This window comes from Hippoglossus hippoglossus, chromosome 23, assembly GCF_009819705.1.
Source record: "Hippoglossus hippoglossus isolate fHipHip1 chromosome 23, fHipHip1.pri, whole genome shotgun sequence".
NCBI classification, from domain to species: domain Eukaryota; kingdom Metazoa; phylum Chordata; class Actinopteri; order Pleuronectiformes; family Pleuronectidae; genus Hippoglossus; species Hippoglossus hippoglossus.
The window spans coordinates 16,405,819-16,428,662 of NC_047173.1; positions in this window are offsets into that span (position 1 = coordinate 16,405,819).

The window sequence follows — 22,844 nt, forward strand, 5'->3', positions numbered from 1 at the left end:
CTCTTTTTTTTTTTTAAAACCAATGAATAATTCAGCAGCCTTTTCCACGCACGCAGGGTAAGCAGAGCTTTTCATTTATGGAATTAGTATTTCAGTGAAAAAGAGAAAGAACTCATCCAGATAGTAATGATTTATTAATCTCTCTTTTGACGTAAATAAAGTGCTTATTTCAGGAATGATTAGCTCGTCGATTTCAATGCAAAGGTGAAGTTATTACGCGCCTGTGATAATCACGCACACTGATGGATTTGATAGTGAGCTAATGGAAAACAACGTGTTTATGGCGCAGATAATTAAAGCGTATTATAGGTGTGGCCTAATAAAAAAGATTAATTATGTGGGAAATAAAATAGAAATCAATTTTGCGTCTTGTTCAGAGTGAATAAGGAGGAAAAATACGTTTTAATTAATTTGTTTATTTTGGAATAGAGAGAGAGAGAGAGAGGAGGAAGAGGAGGAAGAGGAGGGTGGATTCAGTGGAGGCCATCTTTAATTAATTGTAAACGGAGTCTGTGAATGCTGCTGGTTAGTTTGCCTCACTTTACCCATGAGGCCACGCGGTGCCACATCAGGGGCCCAGTGTCCGTCACGCGCAACGGAACCGGGGCTTTTTCACCTGAGAGCGCGAGGCCCGAGGTCCCGGACGCGTTCGTGAAATCACGTGATTAACGTAGAACTCGACGCCACGTAGAATGGCTGATGTTTCTGATCTGAGCCTCAGCGTCACCTTCACATTCTCATTAAACTGTCACATGCGTCTCCTCCTTTTTTTGGGGGTTTTTTTTTAAAACCCAGACTTCATTTGTGCAGTTTCCAGTAAAAAAAAAACCTCCCTGTGCACCAAACGGGGATTGAACCATTTACGGCCCACCCGCTTTTCCCCAGCCTCCTCGGGAAAAGCAGCCTGGATGTTTTTATTAGACTCTTCCCAACCCCACGTGTGAAATAAACGCTGCAGTATATATCTCCCCTTTCTCCCCCGCAGCCTACACGATTCCTCGCTGTAAACGTGGAATAAGATGACCTTAATTTGAGACAAAACACCTCCACAGACGTATGGGCCACGTATTATCTATTTACTTATTTATTTCCTCCATGTGTTTTATTATTCTCGTCCTGTGCACCCTCCAAACGTTAAGCCAAAGTGTTTTTTTTTTTTTCTTCCCTTCCTCTTTCCCTTCTTCCCTGCGATTTTATTTTAAAATATTAGGCCGAGGTGGGGAGAATTATAAACGACTCTGCTCTTATCTGCTCCCTTCACGTATCCAGGATCACAGAAGCTGATTAAGAAAGAAGTCACAGCCAACGCTGGATTCATAATGATTTGGAATAATGAATCCTTATCTCCCCTCTGCAGATTATCAGCCTTTCAGCTCGCCATGTTTTGTTACATGGGATAATTTATTGCATCTAATACATCACAATGAATCTGATGGGGGAAAGTGATGGCCATGTTAGGAGAGAGGCTGCTTTTTTTTTTATATCCCGGGGCAATGAAATGCCTTTACGATTTTTAATTGGTAAAATATAAGGGGGGGGGGGGGGGGATCTGATAATAAAAAAAAAAATAGAAGCACAGAGGTATAATCTTGCCTGCTAGTGTTCCAGCAGCACTCTGCTCTATAATTAGTGTGTCAATTTCAACCTGAAATTAACAGCATCGACCTGCCATCGCTGCTTTACGCCGGTGGAGTCAGCGAGATCCTAATTTCGCATGATTTATTTTTCACCACGAGGAGATAATTAATCATATAAACAGTGAAAACAGTGCAGCAGCGTGGAGATAACCAAATATTTGCATCTAAAAAGATTCGATGGAGTCTAATTCGTTTCCACATCCCGGGACCCACCTGATCTGCAGCGGCAGCTCCTGCGCGAGCACCTGCAGGAGTTTTAATTTCCCATGATTAATCGTTGGGTTGCGATGTATCATTAATCACTGCATAGGAGTGTGGTTGCGTAAATAGCAGCTACACGGTGTGTGTGTCTGTGTGTGTGTCTGTGTGTGTGTGTGTGTGTGTGTGTGTCTGTGTGTGGATGTGTAGCCTCATGTGCGCGGTGGTATCACTGTTGTTGGGAGGGATGCCATCTTCCTTTTTACCCTTTTTATATTGAAAGGAGGTGGGAGGTGTCGCCTGCTCCGAAAACCTCCAGGATGCAACGTGCACAGGCCAAAATGTGAACAACATATATGTGCATTATTATTGTTATTATTATTATTATTATTGATATTATTATTATTTATTATTATTGGATCATCAGTCTTTGTTTGGAACTCGTCACTGGCACGGTGCCTGTGCGTGTCTGAGTTTTTGGACGGCTCTGTGTTTAAACTTGCTCGTCGTGCCAGGATAAATTTGCATTTTATTTGCAGCTGTAATTAGCTGATCAGCATCTCTCTCTCTCTCTCTCTCTCTCTCTCTCTCTCTCTCTCTCTCTCTCTCTCTCTCTCTCTCCCTCTCTCCATCTTTCTTCTCATTGTGATTTCGCCCCCTCCCTCCAATCCCTCATTTCCCAATGTCCTGGCAGCGCCACCAGATGTTTATCGGTTTTATACCCAGGGACACTGCCATGTCAAACAAACCGGGGATGGACACTTGCAGGCGGCTGGGTATCCAGGCAAGCCATCCCTCTCCCTCTCCTGTTCTTCCTCTTCCTCCTCCTCCTCCTCCTCCTCTTCTCTGGCTGAGCAGAATAATCCTGGACTGGGTGGCCACTGGGAGTCCAGTGAGGGTTTCACATGGAAGAAAAACAGCCAGATCACATTGGTTGTTGCGTAAAAAGGAGGATGAGGGAGGAGGGGGGGGGGGTCTCCAAAATAGCCAGATTTATAAAGGGGAATCTTCAGATATCAGGGGTCGATGGGAGGAGGCTGCTGCTGCTGCTGCTGCTGCTGCGGCCCTTTCACTGGAGATGCTGCAGATAGAGACGTGGAGCTGTGCGTAATGAGATGCGAGGCCGGGGACAAACATCCAGTCAGGAGGAGTCGTCCCGGGGGAGTCGAGCACAATGCGACCTGCCTGTTATCTGCAGGGGAATGTACTCTCTCTTTTAATGAACGCTGGTTTATTAAAAACACCTCCCTTTAACCTCCTAATTGAAAGGAGACGGCCGTGCAGGACCCCCCACGGTGCAGGTGTGTACAGTAGCTGTATCTCCATGTAGATCAGCCGCTGCTGCAACAATCACAACAACGCGTGAGATGGGTTTTTTTACGCACAGCCGCCGGTTTGGCCATGATACACAAATATTTATCCAGTGATAAGGAGCCGCCGCAGATAGCAGATAACCTCCAGTTCCACTGCGTCAGGACTCTTTGTCTGTACAGTCTCAGCAATTACTAAATATGTCTCCCCCCCCCCCCCCCTTTTCTCTCCCTCTTTCTGTAAACTTCTCCCTTGCTTTTGATTCGTTAAGGCTTTATTAGGGAGACTCCCCATAAGCCGCTTTAGTCAATGACTGTTTGTGGAGTCTGGAGAAAGCAGAGGAGGAAAGAAAGAAAGAGAGAGAGAGAGAGATGGAGGGAGGGAGGGAGGGAGAGGGCTGCAATGGGAGGAGGGTTTCCTTAAAAAACAAGAATGAATGAAAGACTGGCTTGATTTCCCCTTTCCTTTGCAATCCAAGGGGACAAACAGCGAACATTTAACGTTTACACCCACTGCCTGGCGACTCACTGGCGCTGCGGGGCCGAGCCGAGCCGGGCTAAAGTGTCCCGAAAGCCTTTGGAGGGGTGTAAGTCCCCGGATATCGGGTTCTCCAGATCCCCTTTAAATGACTGTCAAAAGAGGCAAATATCAAATTGCATGATGGGAGGAGGAGGGGAGGGGGGTCTCTCTCTCTCTCTCTCTCTCTCTCTCTCTCTCTCTCTCTCTCTCTCTCTCTCTCTCCCCTCCCTCTCCTGCTCTCTCTCTCTCTCTGCCAGCCTGGCACCAGTAATGAGTTACTGTTGTAATCTGATTACACCTGCAGGAGTGATTCTTTCTTATTTGTTTTTAATTTGTGAAGCTCAGGATATTTGTTCAGATGAAAAGAGACACCAGGTTAATAACGTGGCTGATATTCTCTTTCCAGATGACGGATCCTGATCTAATCTGTTAAATTGATCTTATCACTTATTGATTAAAGGCAGCAGCTGTTTCTACACCAGAGTTAAATACACAGATGATAGAATCGAGCAGGAAAATAAATAAACGCAGCAAATTATTACAATGTTTGTATCATATTATTATTAATATTGTGATTTTATCAAAGTGTTTCATAATGTTGGTGGTGTTTTATTACATCTGTGAGTATTATAGTAATGTCACTGAAACATCCTGTTAAACTGGGATTAGTATCGTGAGTGTACAGTTACTTTAAGGCCTTTAACAGAAATCTGTATTTATTAGGTTTGTGTTTCAGTGTAAACATCTTCACAGTGTGAACAAATAATACATTTATAATAAACAACACTGCAAAGACCATAAAATAATAATAATAATAATAATATATATATATATAATAATATGTCTGTGTCCTGGAGGCCGAGAGCGACCAATAACAGGTCAGAAGAATCTCAGCTTTCCTCCTCCATCATTTATTATATCACATTTGTTGTTTATTTTGCTTGTGGATTATTATGGTTTTACACAATCAGGGTTAAAAATTCAAAGAAATCATCTGCAACTTGAAATTAAAAGATTAAGAGCTATAAGATTAGATATAGACACAGATATAGATATAAACGTCTGCCTCATAATACCACCACCTCTTATTAGGACACATTAGTTTTGATAAAAGCGTTTGAAGCATCTGATCCACTTTGATGCACAAATCCATAAAATGATTAGTCTGTAATTTCAGTTTTTCAATTTTCACAAACAATAAAGAAATTCAAATATAATGAATCTTTCCTCTAAATAGCAAATTAAACTGGAGTTTGATGCCATTAAACACAAAGTGTGAAGTGATTCATCTCAGCCAAGCGGAGATAAATTCAAACTAAGGATCAATACTGGACTAATTTTAGCCGAGTTTACCTTCAGCCACACTTTCCCAAATTAGAGCCTCACACACCGAGAGGAGAGTGTGTAGCTTTATCTGCTGAAGGCCTGTGCTTTGTCATTAATCTTCACCGGGGTAATTAAATTAATCCATCGCCTCTTGGCATTGGAATATAACGACCACCAGTAAATCCGCTGCAGGAGAACAGATTTGTTTTTAAAACGAAAAAAGAGTTCTGGGGCTTTAATGGCTTACAGAAAGAAGACACCAGGCCGGGGTCATTACCAGCTGATGTATGTTTGGTTTTTTGTTTTTTTTTTGATTTATCGTCCAATGTAAAATATCTAAAATCACACCTTTTGGGTTCCACGGTGTGATTTTATTTGTGGATATTTTCCTGGTGAACGGAAGGAGGTTGCATAGTGGTGGTGTGGTGATTGACAGTCCATCCTCGGGATCATGTTTAATCCCTGCCTCTCTCGAGCCTGTTCAGAACTCATTTCTCCAGCACGAGATGGGGGACTCAGATGGTTGCCGGGGCAACGGCGATAGTGCTAAGCCATTTCCATTTTCTGCGAATGAGGGAGGGAGGGGGGGGGGGGGGGAGGAGGGGGTGAGAGAGAGTGAGTGAGTGTGGGTGGGGGGTGGGGGGGGCATGTGGAACAGAGGTCGTCACAAAGTCATCCTCAAACACAGGGAGGTGGGGCCCCGGGGCCACGTTACTCGTTACTTTGCTCCAAAAGTAATTTCTACTCGTCCGTTACAGAGGCCTCGCTTTAGTTACTTTAGTAGTGGAGTAAAAAATACCACATTGACAAAAACTTTGTTACGAGTAAAAGTCCAAATATGAACAGAATATGAAAATAAATATTAATAACATAAAGTTGTATCAAATGCAATGTACGAGTGGATGCAAAACAACTTTAATTATAATAACACGTGCTTTTGTTTCTTTGTACATCAGATATTTATGATGTCAATTAATGTCAACACGTTAATTAATTCATTAATAAAATGTTCTACCAATTAAGACAAATAGGAAATCAAACTTTTTTCTTTTTTTTAAATGTGACTTTTATCATAATTAGGCATTAATTAAATAATAATTAATACAAAAATTAATGTGATATTTGCAGTAAATTATATGTGAAACTGTAACAAGTTCGAGGAAAAGCTTTTTAATTAGTATAGAAATTATATCTGTGGAATAAATGAAGTGGATTTGTTAGAAATGCCATTTGTACTTGAGTAAATCTACTTAGTTACTTTCCATTACTGCTTTAGTTTCAGTGATTATTAATTATTATTATTATCTCACCTTGAAAACAGTCGTAACAGTCGTCTGATCTTTTTAATAATATCTACACTCAGATAAACGTGATGCTAATTAGGCCTCAGTAGAGTGGATGTGTTAATTCAGCTTCTCTGTCAAAGCTCCGGTGATTTACAGACTCTCACTCCTCCGATAAAAACAGCATCAGTTCACCGGAACGTCAATAAGCTGCTGAAATTGATTATAAGTGACTTCACTCAACATTAAGAGCCGAGAAGTTCAGTTTTCTGCAAATATGTATTGTCCACTCAGAGAAACCTGCTTTAAAACTGCATTCAATTTCCCTAAAACTTGATTGGGATGTAAAAAGTGAAAACACACAACATTGATTAAAGCCTTCTGATGTCATCAATCGGTTATTAATCCGTTAAATACGCTACTGGAGTATAACTATAATTTCATCTAAGAGCTCAAAAAGTTTGAGAAGTTTCCAAAGTTACTGAAAATGTGAAATCTGTAATATGGGTCTTGTGTTTATTTCTTTCTAAACATCACGAGCCTGATCATATCAGTTATTGATTTAGGCCTCAATAGGGAGTTTAATACATAAATTATATAATTAAGCATCAAGATATATAAGAAAAGTTCAAATTACTACATTAAAATGAATTGAGTTCCTATAAATGTGACTATTATTAGTATCATAATCTAATTGATGAGTTTTGAATGAGAGGATGTGAGTGAAATGTGAAGAGGAAACAATAACCAGATACAAATGAGTTCACAACCCCCCCCCCCCCCCCCCCCCCCCCCCTCCGTGTCTTCTTTCCTTTCTGTGTCTTCAGAGAATCAAGGTGCATCATCATCCTCATCATCATCATCCTCATCATCATCATCATCATCATCATCATCATCATCATCATCATCATCGTCATCCGCCGCTGACGTCCACAGGAGGACGAAGATGAACCGGCCTTTCTGATCAAAGCCACCGTCTATAAAGCGGCAGGCCGGGCGTCCTGGACGGGTAGGTTGCTTTCACACACACACACACACACACACACACACACACACACACACACACACACACACACACACACACACACACACACACACACACACACACACACACACTGCTCCCTCAGCCCCTCACAGTGAACGATGCCTTCACTTTCAATCGGCGCGCACAAACCTGCCATCTTTCTTTTCCTGGCATTTTAAATCCAGCGTCTGCTTCACCTGCATCTGTAGCTGCTGCTCCCTGCTCCCCCCCCCCCCGGGGCGCGGGCTGCACACGGCCGGGTCGACAGAGTCAGGGCGTTAATGCACCGCTTGTTAGTTTTAATTAAGTGGCCTATAGCCCAGTGATCAGTGTGATCAAGGGCAGTTATTTAAATACGAGGCACACAGCGGGTCTGCGGTGAACTGCAGGCGAGAGTGTCGGGGCCCCGGCTCTGCTCCTTCCTCGCCGCCGTCACCTGGCCTCATTAATTCAAAACCCAAGTCTTTGCCTCTCGGAACCTGTCGGGGAAGCGGAGCCCACTCCTCGCTCGGTCCTGGCACCCGGTGGTCTCCTCGTTTTTTTTATTTCCCACAACCCACCAAGTTTCCTTCCCCCGGCGCGGAGCCACGGGCGTCTGCAGAGTTTATTTGGTCTGTGTCTACACGATAAAGAGGAAAGTTAGGTGAAGGACAACAATCTGGTGGAGGAGACCGATCAGGAGGAATAATGATAATAAGGCTAATAAGGTATCTCTGCGCAGCACATTGTTGAGGAGTTTGCATGTCGCCTATGAGGCTGTTTAAATTAAGCCACATCCAGCAGGTTTTTTTTTTTTCCTTCTAAATATTGAATATGCAAACATTTTTGACAACGAATAGCGTAATTGCAGATGATGCTCAAGGCCTGTGTTTAAAGAAACTAAAAAAAACAGAGGCTTTGAGAATATTCAAACTGCCCTCCTTTCACATCGCATCCCCCGACAGCGTCTGAAAAGCTGATGTTTGAAAAAGAATTGATAAAGGAGGCAGAAGCTCCGCGGGCGCCGCAGATAGAGGAGTCGCTCTCAGGCGAACGCGCAGTCTGACGCAGGCGACATCATCTGATGAAAGGTTGGGATGTTGTTTCGAGAGTAAGCAGAATGAAACTGGAAGTTACACACGGTTCAGGAGAAATGAGACGATTTGAACTTTTCAGGAAGAACAGTTATCAAAGAAAAAACAGCCATGAGACGTTTTAACTTGCACAATAAGCTACCTTTACTTTGAAAACCTGGATTTATTGTGTTTTATATTATTTCTGACTTGATTGCACCTTGTGATTATTGCACTTGTCTTTTAGAACAGCTGCATCGACTGTTTACTATTATTTATGTCATTCATTTGATTTTAATGTTGATTTTTCATCATGCAATACTTGCACATATGGATTTATATTATTGAAGCTATGTCTGTTTCAATCTCTTTGCTTCAGAGTCAATTTCCTTTTCTCATATTGACACTGAGGTTTTAAAATATTACTTTGAATTGAAAATACCAAAGTTCACAGTTTTAAAAAGCAGATCCATCGTCTTCTACAAGTGTAGTTTGTTGTATTTTGATTTCATATTTCTGAATTTTGAATCCGCAGACGATCAGAGCAGCTGCACCGGACCGGACGACAGACACCCCCCCCCCCCCCAACTGTGACGTCAGAGCAGGTGATTCATCAGGTAAAACTCCTGAACCAGCACTTTACCCTTTACTTTGAAGACTGGATTAATTATATCATTTATAAACGTCCTCGTGTAGAAAACTGTGAGACGCAGCAGAAAGCTAGTGAAGGAACCTCGGGTTGAAATGTTCCGTCACTTTAAGATGAACCATGGACTGTAGAAGGTGAAGCCTGGTCCATGTCCCATCCACTAACATGGAGGAGGTGGGATTTATGACCAAGGCTCCATCCCTAATTCTGATTACAAACAAACAAACAGACAAACAGCAGTGAAAACATCAAATACTTGGCGGATGTGACAAATTCAAAAAGTCGTTTTTATGCTCCATGAGGCAGGAAATGCATTCAAACAGTCCAACGAGGTAATTTTACATCATTATCATTTACATTTGTTCTATGAGGAATCAAATGGATTTAAATGCTCTAATTTTTTCTTGAGGCCCAGTTTGTTCACGATCAAACAAACGGACTAATGCAGAAAACCTCTCCGGAGCCAAAGGAAACACATTAAGACGTCCGACGCGGCCGGCAGGAGCCACTGAGATCGCAGATAACCCCAGAAATCATTTCCACTTATTAAGATGCCGCTTGCAATTCTTAAACGTCTCCCTCCAAACTCCGGGACTCTGCTCCCACGTCAGGAGTAAATCAGGAGGATTTAAGTCGGGACAGACGGGGGAAGGTCCCTGCCGATGCACTTATACTCTAATGGTTTGACTTCTCAGCAGAACCTGTGCAGGGTCAGCATCAAGCACGCCGCCGCCGCCGCCGCCGCTCATTAGACACGATAATCTCAACTGCTTCTCTTTCTCCAACAACATATCCATCACAAAGCGTTATCCATGAAAACAGATAATGTTGTTGTTGGAGCTGCGCGACCTCAAAGTGTTTCCTCCAACGAAAACAACAGGTGTGAGATGAGGAGCGCGCCGAGAGGATTCCACCACGGAGAGAGTGGCGTGTTGTTCCTGCGACTGAAGTGTTGCAATAAAGGAGCCCGGGTGAAGCGTTACCTTTTCACCTCGTCGGCGAGGACTCTTCCTCTTGATTACAGCGCCGGTGGCTTTTCATCAGTTTGGTGAGGAAGAGGAGAAGCACGTGCGAGGGGACACAATCCTATAGCTGCACCATATACACAAATTTACCGGCTTAACAGATTTGGCGCCGTGTTCCCCGCGACATCGACTTCTGATTTCAAGATGAGAGGGAAAAATGCTTCAATCAGACTCATGTGGGAAACATTTCTTATCAATGCTCCCACATACAAACTGCTACCGTCTGTCTGCTCAGGTCACAGGGATTTTCTGTTTTAAAAGGAAGCAGGAACGATATCTCAGAAATAAAAGGCTGCAATTTTCTTTTGATTGGTCTTATCGCGGAGCAGAAATCAGCTCGGGCCCAGTCATTAAGTCCGATCAGCATGTGGGGACACTCCGGACGGACGTATGAAAAGGTTATGAGGGATATCAAACGCTGACGTCGTGGGTACGCCGCTGTGTTTTGTGCAGTTTAGATCTAACTGGTGCAGCGGCTGTTTCTGTTTGTTTGGGACTGTGGTGACCTGCGGTAAAATACAGAGCTGCTGCTGCTGCACAAAGAACTGAACTGACGGAAAAAGCATCTTTGAGAAACATTTATGTAACGTGGACTTTGACTTTATGATTTTCTTGCTAACATGGACGAGGCGGTTTAGGACCTGTACTGCAGCCAACCACCAGGGGGCACTGAAAGATGACTTGCCCTCACTTTTCGTCCATGTAAGTCAAAAGGTCGGAATGTCAATATTTTATGTTTCTCTTTTCTTTACCAGACTTCTTTGGCCCTTTTGTTGTGACGCGTCCTTCACGTCCACGTCCTCCCTTTTCGTTTTCTCAGACCACGTCATCTGATCGTCTCACATCGCTGTTTCTCCTCGTCTCCATTTCTCATTAATCTGGTGAAACGTCGCGTCCTGATAACACCGCAGGGCTCGAACTTCCCTTTCTCTGGATTCCCACCGGAGGGTTTTGTTTTACTTCTGCCTATAACGTTTCTAATTGGCCCGGGGGGGCAGCTGTTGTAAAACCATCAAAACCAAATTCGACTGTGTTTTGAAACATTTTTAAAAACTACTTTGCTGCCCCGGTCCGTCCAACAACACCACGAGGACCCTGAGAGGCCTGAACTCGCCGTGCGACACTGTTATTGCTCCGGTATTTCTCAGCCTAATGAAATCTGCTCCGTCTCGCACCAACTGTTAACTTTGATCTCACAATTAAGTCTCCATGAACAGCTAATAAAGCATAATCTGCTCTGTATCTGCGTGTCTGCGCCACGAGCTCGGGAAAAAAGCCTTTTAGCAGAGCTCCGGCTCCTGACTGACGTTTCGTTGCTCTCGGCTGAAACACTGACTTTATTTTTATCGCGCCCCAGATAATACAATCAAGTATTAAGGAGTTAAAAATCAAACTGGAGCGGCTGAGTGGCAGATGAGTGGCAGATGAGTGGCAGATGCCTGCGGGGCTTCAAGTTATTCAGCCGCTTTTCTCTTTTTCCACCGTCGGATGTTCAGTAGACGTGTTGACGTCTCAGACCTGAAAAGGTTTGTTCCCTTAACGTTGTTGTGGATCTGTCGAATAAATCCAGAAGTCTGTTTGTAGAGCGGCTGAACTCCGGATAATCTCCTGAACTTTTCTCCAGAGTTTCTCCTGCCAGCGCCCGGGAACCCCGGAGAATCTCGTAATGTTTCTAACTTGAGACGGACGCGAAAGGAGCGAGTGTTTTGAGTCTGACTCGCCAAAAATACCAAAAACATGTAGGCTCGGATATAATTTCACCAAATTTCATGCACATGCTCTCATGTCAGTTTCTGCAAATTGTGCTGCTTCCCTCATTTGAGTGAAACAGGATCAGAACCTGTAAATTCACATTTATCTCCTGGAGAATTCAACTATTTCTTTCTCTTTGAGCAGCGACTATTGTCCAGAAATGGAATAAACCTCCTCTGTGACGCCGTGGTAACCACGTGATTAACGGTGCACTAATCTGAGCCGTTAGCAGGAGGTGTGGCAGACTGCCGCCGCTGCCGTGGCGCTGACCCTCCTCGACCGGCTGGTCTCAAATGGCTGACTCATTTTTTTTTACGTCTTGTCTGAGTGAAAACGTCCTCAGACATCACGCACGTGCAGATCGGTTTACGCCACAAACATATATAACCCAGCTCGGTGCATCTGACAGCTCATCGGCCCACGCTGGCACACAGGCACCCATCCTCAGTGGGGGGGGGGGGTTGGCTGTGACTGTTGAGGAGCCGACCCCGTGACCCCATTAAGCTGGAGGTCAGAGGGCGGGGTTAACGCCAGGGCTGCTTGTGTCTTTGAGTGGCATCAATGAGTGAGTTGTTCAGAGGTGTGAAGAGAGGAAGTCTGATACCTGCTCCTCTTCACCTCCGCACGATCCCCCCAGAGTCACTTGTTCCTCCGGGTTCCTCCTCCGGGTTCCTCCTCCGGGTTCCTCCTCCGGGTTCCTCCTCCGTCAGTTCGTCACGACTCCTCTGCTGAAGGAGCCAGAAGGAGTTAATACTAATGAAAGTATTAAGAGGCATTGTTTAAACGTTTAAATGAGTCAGAAGAAAATTCTGTTTCCATTCGGTTTCAATCTGTTTCTTTTCCCAATAAACGAAACAACGAGTCTTAAATGTGAATAAACATCTTAGTTAAAAAGCCACAATAAATAATGAAGGATGATTCTTAAGAAATGGAAAATTGTCGATCTGAAAACAACTGTTGCAGCATAAGAAACACAAGAAACATACTTTTAGTTTCTCCTGTGTTAAAGTCCATCGTTTGTATTTTTCTTAATCGTTATAAACAGATTCTTCTTCTTGTGTTTTGTTCCCGAGACGCGTTTGACTCAGTTTTCAGTTCCACCAGCGATTTAAATTAACGAAAAGCTCACGATCATTTCAAAAAATCATAATTTCCGAGTGTTAGCCAATGTTTGTTAACAGTGAGACGATGAATCCATCAGCTCCTCACACCGAACTCACCTGTGTGTCCCCGTGTGTGTTTGACTTCACTCGACACCAGGCGCTGCAGCAGGTGACTCTGTTGTGTGTGTGTGTGCGAGCAACAAGTGTGTGTGACAATGAGGCTAAATGAAGTGGCCACTGCACGTTGATTCAGACTAAAGGAGGGGGGGGGGGGTGCGCAGACGGAGGGAATAATGGTGTTTTGTCACTCTGCGGTTTTGCAGAAGAAAGATGAAATGGGCTTTTTGTGGTGGAGGAAACTGAGGGAATCAAACACTTCCTGGCTTTAAAGTGGAAACAGCGGAGACTTCCTCCCTCATGCAGGTGGAGGAGGCAACATCAGGGACGAACAAAGACGCAGAGTCTAAACACCAGACTTCACCATCTCCGTCTTACACACAGGGAGAGCTTGTGTGTGTGTCTGTGTCTGTGTGTGTGTGTGTCTGTGTGTGTGTGTTGTCGGCCTCTCCTGGGGTGGTAACGCACACCGTGGTCGTGGTGGTTCGGGGGAGGCAAGAGGCTCAGAGGCGATTTCTGTCGAGCTCATTCCACAACCGGTCAAGGGTTAAGTGCCGCAGTCATACACACACATGCAGACACACACACGTATGAACACTGGAGCCATTGAGTCCAATGTACAGAGGAGACGCCACCAGAGGGGGGCTCCTCACACACACACACACACACAGACACACACAGACACACACACATCTTCATGGTAAACGGGAGCTGAAGGCAGAGTGTGACCACACAGGCTGCAGCAGCTTTCTGACTAACATCCTTTAGTTTGATGTCATCCTGAGATCCAGGAGGAAGAGGCAGCGCTGCTTAAAGGTTCCTTCACTCAAATCACAAACAAACAACATTTGTGTTGTCGAGCTGAGCAGAAAACTGAGATGTTTTACAGTTCAACTCACATTTATTTCATTCGTTCAGCCTCCGTCTGTACGTGATGATCTGTCTCACACACTCACACACCCAGAAAGCAAGACTGTGGAGGTGCTGGGAATCAAACCGCCGACCCTCTGATTAGTCTGGTTGCCAGGTAACTCATCTACCAGTTATCAGCTGCGGCAAACCTAATTGTGCGTTTAATTAACTGCACCCAACCTGTCTTAAGCCATTTTCCTTTCACACACGCACAACACAACGGGAGGTTTTCTGCACAGACGCGTTCACAACAGCATCAAATCATATTCAGGCGAGAGGTGGAGCAGCCGGGTGCAGCAGACGGAGACGGGAAGTGACGTGTTACCTCCGCTGCGGAGATCACGTGACTTTCACAAACACACACACACCAATGTCGGCTCTTCGCTCGCGGTGGATCCAGCGGTGGATCCAGCGGTGGATCCCCTGCTGCGTTCTCACATCGGATTCCTCAGACTTTCTGCAGACTCCATCCCAGGAGGCCAGGTGGTTGAAGGTCCGCAGGTAATCCGGAGGCTCTCACTCGGACATTTGCGTTCACACGTGCACGTCTCCGGAGAAGATTCGGATGATCTGTGGAGTTCAGTGCTCGTCTGAAAGCAGCTTTATTCTCCTGATGTGGGGAATTCAATCTCCATGAAAAAGTTGTCCAACAGTTCACTGAAGCAAAATGTGTTGAAGCAGAAACACAGATCTTTGTACGACTGCGACATGAAATTAAAGTTTCGTCCATAATTATAAATTCCGTCACAGATGAAACTTTAAATTACAAGTAAACATAAACTTTTATAATCTGCACCCACAGAACTTTCTGCTCAAGACGACGACAACACAAACGATCGATCGCTCCCGGTGGACAGTTGCGTGTTCGCGTCCCAGTTCCATGTTGTGCGCTCACAGACCTACAGACGGCAGGACTGTGGATCCACAGGAAGCTGGAGTGGTGGTGTAGCTTGGCGGGGCTGCAGAGCATCTGTCTTTGTGTCTTTGTGTCTGGGGTAAACCCCCGCTGCTGCCGAGCTTTTGTCTCGTCCTGATCGCCTCTAATGCTGCAGCACTAATTGTTTAACACAGAAACACATCTTTTCTCCCTTTAATGTTTTTGTTTTTATTGTCATCGATGCATTTATTACAAAACCTTTGTGGATTTCGAACACACGCCTCCCTCGCCCCTTCCCCTCCTCTCTTTTCATCTCCCTCTCTCTCTCTCTCCCCCTCTCCAAAATGCCCGCCCTGAGAACGGGAGGAGGAGAAAAAAGAGAGAAAGAAAATGTGCACATCAGCAGAAAAACGGATGTCTGGCAAGTTGCATCATTTTCAGAAACAAACAGTGTGAAACCGTGTTAGCCAGCCTATTAGCATATATACATAAAGACCATGTGTGCGTGCCCGTCTCCGAAATAAAAGGAAAACACAAAAAGAGGCGAGCGTTACTCTCCGCTACCCGTGACGGAGGTTTCTCAAAGAGATAGCGCTCTGGGTAAACATGTGATCGCCACAGATCCAATCAGCTCAAACAAAGGGGATAAGCAATGGAGCTGTGTGAATTCTATCATGTGTGTGTCTGTGTGTGTGTGTGTGTGTGTGTGTGTGTGTGTGTGTGTGTGTGTGTGTGTGTGTGTGTGTGTGCAGTGTAATGTAGGTGTGCACCCGTGCTATAATGCACAGTGTTGTTCATAGTGAAAGTGCAGAAGAAAAGGGAGAAGGAGGGAGCCAGGCACCACTGTTATCATTTGCATCATAATGGTAAACTGATATGAATAGTGCTGCGTCGAGGCTAAGCTCTTAACACGCGTGGAAATTGCTTACCTTCAAGAAATGTGTCGCCACGTTTCCTGTGTACGTGCGCGTATTGTTTCGTGGTTTCATCATCTCTCAACAACACAGAATCTCACCGAGGTATCGTGGGAGTGATTTGGAGGCCGGCTGGTGAAAGACGCAGCCGCCTCCTGGAAATAGGTAACGTGGATATAAAGAGAGACGGGGAATTGGGGTGAATCTACTTTTTCGGCCTCGTTTTAGTTTGTTTGTTTGTTTGTGACGTTCAAGTTTGAAGTTAACTCTGAAACTTTCAGCTGTTTTCGGGGGAAGAAGATCCTCAGAGGCAGAGAGATGCAGAGATACACCGACTCGTTTCTCTGTGGATGAATCAGAGTTATTACACGTCAAATTCTTATTTTTAATTATTGTTACGTTTATTTCTCAAGGATCCGAGAGCACGAGCAGGAACATGACCTCACACATATGTAAACAAAAAGGGATAAACCCAAACGATCCAACTCTACTCTGTGTTATTAGTTGTTATTTGAACGCAGATCTTAGCAAAAACTAAACGTACGGTGAATTCATGGTTTCCGTGTCCACTCGTCTCCCACCGACCTGCACCTCAGGGTGATGGGAAAGTATTTGCGCTGATGATGCAAAACCACATCAACCTGCAGGAGACGTGCATGTGTGCAAAAGGATTTAATTTGCCCCCTGGTCACTCTTAGGTAATTTAAACCAGCCATGATCCAAACATCAAAGATAAAACCCAAGAGGAAATAAAGACGTTTGATTAAAAGGTCGATTTGTAAAACATGTTGTCGCTGCGTATTTAAAAAGTGTCACGTTTATAAAGTTTAAATACGATAGAAAAACATTGGAGGACACATCCAAAGACACCAAACAACAGGATCACCCCCCCCCCCCCCACCCCCCCTCCTCCTCCTTTTCCCACCCGACCCCTCCTCCATCTTTCTTCCCCATAGTCCCCACCTCTGCCTCTTCCCTCCATCATCTCCCCAGGAGGCGACAGAGGCCCTGTACATCCCCGATAAGACCTTCTCAGAGGGAGGGGGGGAGGTGGGGTGGTGGTGGTGGTGATGGTGGAAGGGGGGTAGGGGGGGGGGGGCCCCTCCAGGGTCACCACAATGGCGCGCTCCTGATAGCGCTATCAGCTTATGCTAATCACCAGCTAAGTGTTTCAGGGCGAGAGGGAGCGCCGGGCCGCCATCCTAAAACATGCGCCTCCTACTTAACCTGCGCCATATCGCGATGAGCCCATTCAAACAGCGGCCGATCTTTATTTAAAGAGTGACGGCGGTGACGAGACATAAGAGGGGGGGGGGGGGGAGGCGGGGGGGGGGGGGGGGGGGGGGAGAGGGGGGTGCAAATTGATTAATCGTGTCACAAATTGATGTTAAGCGCCGTCGCAGATACGGCTCCTCTCTCTCGCTCTCTCTCTCTCTTTTTTTTTTTGACCAACTTGGCTTTTTGAGGGTATTGTTCTGCCAATAATGGCGAGGACGGGGAGGGGTGTCGGCGCCGCTTTGGATGTCTGACTGCATGGCGTGAATACAGAGCGGGCGTGTAATGTAATGTAAGGCGCCATTGTTACCGGGGGCTTACTGTACATGACAGGTGAAAGATAAAGAAGTGTGCGGGCCAAGCTGCCTTCAACCTGTATTTCAAGATGAAAAAGTTGGCTGATAAACGCTCGGCGGGGGAACAGAAGATTTAGATAAAAGTCCCGGTGGAAGTAGAATGGGAGACTTCAGTGTCTAAGTGAAGCATTTACCTGTCGCCCAAAGAGAAGGATGAGACCTTTTGCTCAATCACTCAGCGCATTCATCCTGAATCTTTCCCTCAAACCTCCTCCAGCCTTTGTGTCTTTTGCTCTAACTCTGATTTATGTTCATCTCACGCTCGCACTTCCTGCTTTTAGTAAAACTTCCTCCCTCTGTAACTTAATAAGTCGAATGTGTGCGTGAGTGCGGAGGTTTCAGGTCGAGAGCGAAAGAAGACGCTCTCGTCCTGCATTTAGATTCTAGATTGTATTTATATTGTAATAATAATAGTTATAAAATGCTCTGTACAGTTTCTTTAGATCTAATTCTCACTATGTGCTGAGGTCGTCCATTCATGGGAGACTCGGTGGTTCGATGCCCTGTCTCCCCCGGCTGTTCCTTCAGTGTGTGAATCACAACTGTGTGAAAACCTGATAAAAAATATTTAACGCGTATTTTAGCGAGTGTTTTTAGTTTGGCTCGTGTACCATCTGTTAACATGGAGGAGACGGGCTTTGTGACCTATACTGCAGCCAGCCACCAGGGGGCGATCCAGATGATTTGGCTTCAAGCTTTTTTGCTGATGTGTTGCCATGGTGATAAAATAAAAAGCAAACTCAACGAGCATCCTGTAAATTCACTTATTTAAACTTCTACCGGAAAGATGAAGGCCTTAATCTGTATTTTTCCATGTTAAATTAATCTATTTTATCATGTTTCAGTTTGAATTCTTGTTGTAATTTCTTATTTTCATTCAGTGCCAGTTTTTAAATGTTCAAAATAGAAGATATTGTCCTTAATTAACAAATGAAAATGTTATTTCTGTTAGAAATCGAGACTCAAAGCATCATATTGGTGGATTGAACCTGATTTTACTGGTTAACTGATGGTTTTTTAATTCCTCCCTCGTCGCAGCTGATGTTATTTTCCTCACAAATCTAGAAACGTGATTAATCCTCACTATTTTAAAGCGTCTCTCTCGTCCTGCAGCGTCTCTCGTCTCGACAGCGCAGTGTGTGCAGAGAAGCTTTTGTGAGTAAACGAAATCGAAGTTGTAAAAAAGTTGAAGGTGACAAAAACAGGATGTTCTTTGTGGACTTGACCCCCCCCCCCCCCCCCCCCCCCCCCCCTGTCCATCCCCGGTGGAAATTACGCCTCTCCGCCGTCTCCCGACAAACCGGCTTGGCGGTAAACTCATAAAACGAAAGTTGTGGTGCGACGGCGTATCTTCTCCTCCCTCCTCCTCCGTCGCCGGGTGTTTTCTCCTCCTTCCCTCAGTCTCTCCGCTCCTGTTTAGATAGAGGAGCTTTGGGGGAACCCAGGGGACAGGAGGTGAGGTCCACAGATAGAGGACCCCATTGTGGTCCAACGGGAAATGCATTGTGGCTGGATTTGTCCAGTTTTATGTAAAAGCAATACTCTTTTCACCTGAACTAATACAAGCTGTGGCGTAAGCCCCTTACTGCCATGTGCTGCATTTTTCCCCTAATCTCTCTGGATTCAGCAGCGTCCCCACATACCTCAGGGCACTCACTGATAAAGCCTTAACTCTATACCACTCTGCCTCTCTCTCTCTCTCTCTCGACTCACCCAGCCTCGTTCGCAGTCTCTCGCCCGTCAGGCTTTTCCCCCTCCCCTCCCTCCCTCCCTCCCTCCCTCCCTCACCCCCTCTTTTCTCTTTCCCAGGACACCGATGAAGCAGCCTAGCAAAAAATTAAAGTGATCAAGAGATTTAGAGGAACGAGGAGAAAATCACTTTGTGAATTCCATCTCGGAGAGGAGATGAGAAATGTTGAGGGGGGGGGGAAGAAGAAGAAAAATGAGCAGGGAGGGAGAGAGGGAGAGAGGGAGAGAGGGAGGCAGAGAAAAGAGGCGGCGGTTCAGCATCATTTGTTATTGTGAGGTCACACAAGTGATGGATTTCCAGGTCAAATGAACATAAATGATCCACTTTTGATTCCATAATTAGCAAGTTTCTCGTTATTCTCCTCCTGGAATATTCAACTTAAATAAAAAAAACACAACACAAGGCACAATCTGTGATCACAGGGATCCAATGAACCTTCAGGATCCAGAGCGATTTCTGATCCACATCCTCTAGAGCGGCTTCAAGACCTGCACCCAAATCTGGACGTTTTCGTTTTTTTCGTTTTTGCTTTTGTTGACAAAAGGCCGACGCGGGTGTCGAGAATGTACACGTCATGTCCGGCCTCCTACACAGGCTCCACCCCCTTGTGAACACAGACAATCTCCTGCTGCGTTCTTCAATTGTGAAAGACGAGAAAATGTCCAGACCCAGTTTTCTGGACATTTTCCCGAGTTCAGGGGAAGCTGAGACCAATCTGTAGGTTAATTCTCCAAACCATCACATATTTAAAACCTTCTAACGTGTTTCTACAGCTCAGCCGACTGAGCAGAAGCTAAAGGAGACGGTGTGTTTTTTTATTAGAAGCCTCATCTTCCAGCTAAGCCGCTCTAATATCTCTGAAATGCATTTTGCCACTTCCTGCCCAGATCCCCTCAGATTTCCAACTTGTGTGGAGGTGTAACCATCACACGCGTTTAGATACGCGCAGGTAGGACGGCGCCTTTCTCCCATCAGCCACGATTTGTCAAAGCAATTAAGAGTTGTACTGTGGGTCCTCCTCTCGAACCAAGCGGCAGCGACGCGGCGCTGACAGGATCTTTATTCAAATGAAGATCCTGTCAGGAGAGATTAACTGTACACGAGCCCACACAGGGACGGCCGTGCCAAAAACTACAGATATTACACCGCTGCTGCTGCTGCACCATCACTTCATGTGCTCACAGGTCTTCCTCCCGTGACTTTTAAAAGCAATGCCGTCTTTCTATCTCCTCCTAATCTACCTCGGGCTCGTCGTCGCCGTCGTGCCTCTGCGTGTTTTCCTGATCTGGAACCGTCTCGGCAGGAAACGCTGGGATTGGACAACTGTGAGTTTCTCCTCCTGCGAAGTGAAGCGATATCTTCCTCCTTTTCCTTCACCTCGTCCTTGCTTTGGTCTCTCCTCCTCCTCCTCCTCGTCCTCCTCGCTCCTGCTCCGTTTTATCTCGTCCTTGTGCTCGTCCTCTCCCCTCGTCCTCCTCCTTCTGCTGCTGCTAAACACTCCAGTGTCTTTGAAGCTATTTTGGTTCCCTCTCTCTGTTTCAGGTTGAATTGGCCGCGTGTGAGACACAGGCTGAAATGTCTCTGTACAGTTAGATTATAGAGTTTGACTCTATGTTTATAAGTGTTCATTTCTTTTGTGATGCTACGAGTATCATTCACATCATTTCCCATGAGGCCTGACTTAGAGCTCGAGGATGATCCTTGCAGATGTGTCACAGTATAAGTATAAGTATTCATATGATGAGTACATTCGTAGGTAACTTCTGAACGAAATGTCTTACGTCTGTAAAGATGTTAAAATGTGTAATTACTGATACACAAGTTGTGTTAGCTACTCTCACAACAGCCGGTGTCGTCCGTCTCAGTCGGCGTCCACGGTCCTTCTTTAATTCCTCTAACGTTTGATGCTATTTTCCATAAATCACACGTTCCCCTCGTCCGTCCTCATGGAGAAAAACGATCATTACAGTTTCCCAGAGTTTTCTTTTGTCTTTTTTGTCCGACAAAGAATATAAAACCTCAAAATATCAAACCTACTATTTATTACCCAGCGGCCTCCTCCAAGTTCACGTCTCGGAAAGTTTCCCACGACCAACAGTTACCAACGCTCATCAGGACACCGCGGTGAGAGCCTCAGAAAATGTGGACAATACTTTTAATTTGCCAGATTTATGAAGTGAAATCCTTATCGGAGCACGTGAGATGTGACTCGGACACATGTGGAGATTACGGATTCACTTTAATAACCGCACTAATGTCTTCAGCATTAACCGAACCATTCATTACCGACGAAGCAGGTGTTCCCGTGCGGCTGTGGGCGGGCGGCGTGCAGGCGGGAGGCCGCGGCTATCAGCGCTCTCCATCGGAAAAAATTTCTATCTGCAGATAAAAACGAGGAGGAACAACATCTCGGACAAGATACGCCCACAATCTCCAACACTTATCAACATTTCCCTGCTAATGTCTCCCTCCCCCTCCCCCCCCCCTCCCACACCGAGTCCCCACCCTGACCACACACAAACACACACACACACACGTCCCACCACGCCATTGTGAACGCCAGCCACCTTGGCAATGTGCTGCCGTGTGATACCGAGAGAGGGCAATTCAACTCCTCATAAAGACCCGGCTATAATCTCCTCCCAACGACAGGTCCACCTACCCCACCCACGCACTCGCTCGCACACCTCCACGTGCGCACGCCGCTCGCCGCTGCTGCACCTACACACAAAACCGCGGTGACGACTTAAAGCTGCACCCGGGATGACACGCACCATTATAAATAGTCTAATCTATATGGTAATAGTGTTGTATTCTACAAGCAGAGAATAGGGATAAGATAACATTGTGACTCCGGGGTTTGTACTGGCTTCTGTGGTAATTGTTATCAAAGGTTATTTGGGATGACATCGGCGCCTCCTTGTGATTGGCTGGGCCCTGTTATTTACGATATGAATTATGATAACCATGATGTCTCTCTGCTCCTCTCCCTCGCCGCTTCCTCGCCGGCCGCCAGATACAATAAATTGCTATCGTTAATCATGGCGCTTTGTTCTGCCATGATTACCCCTCCACCGCAATAAGAGTTTTATTTAAGGGAGAATATGGATTTGTCATCCTTCTGGCGGCAAAATGAAACTGACAATATTTTATGTCCTGACATTTAATTTGTAAAAGCGAACGCGGGCTGCATTTGCATTTTATGACACTCTCCCTCTCTCTTTCTCCCTCGCACTGATCTATCTCTCCTCCCTCCTCCTCGATGTCTTCCTCTCCTTTTATACATAAGAGTGGAGGTGACATTTGTGGATCAGGTTGGGGCTGGAACGAGAGCAGAGGGAAGGAGAAAGGCGGTGAATGCTTTTGAACGCCGGCCAGAGTTTTTTAACGTGTGTTTTTTATTCTGCACGCCGCTGCAGCGCGGCCTGGCCCCCGACGTCGACAACTAAAAATAGTTGAGTTGGCAGATCGGTGCTGTTGATTTACATAAGACCTTGATGCAGGAGGACTCGTTATCTGTACAGTATCAATACACGCGTCACGATGAGGAGGATTCTGTTGATGACAGTCACTGGTTGGTTGGTTTTTAAAAGCATTAACAAGGAACTTTTATCGATATTTAAGTTGCAGCTGATGTTCTAATAAAGCTAAACTATTCTCGTGAATAGAGTCTGAGGAGAACAAACTTATTATCCAGATTAAAAGAAACACATCTGCAGTGTGAATGTGTGAGTCTGTGGTTTTATAGTGAAACTTCCATCAGG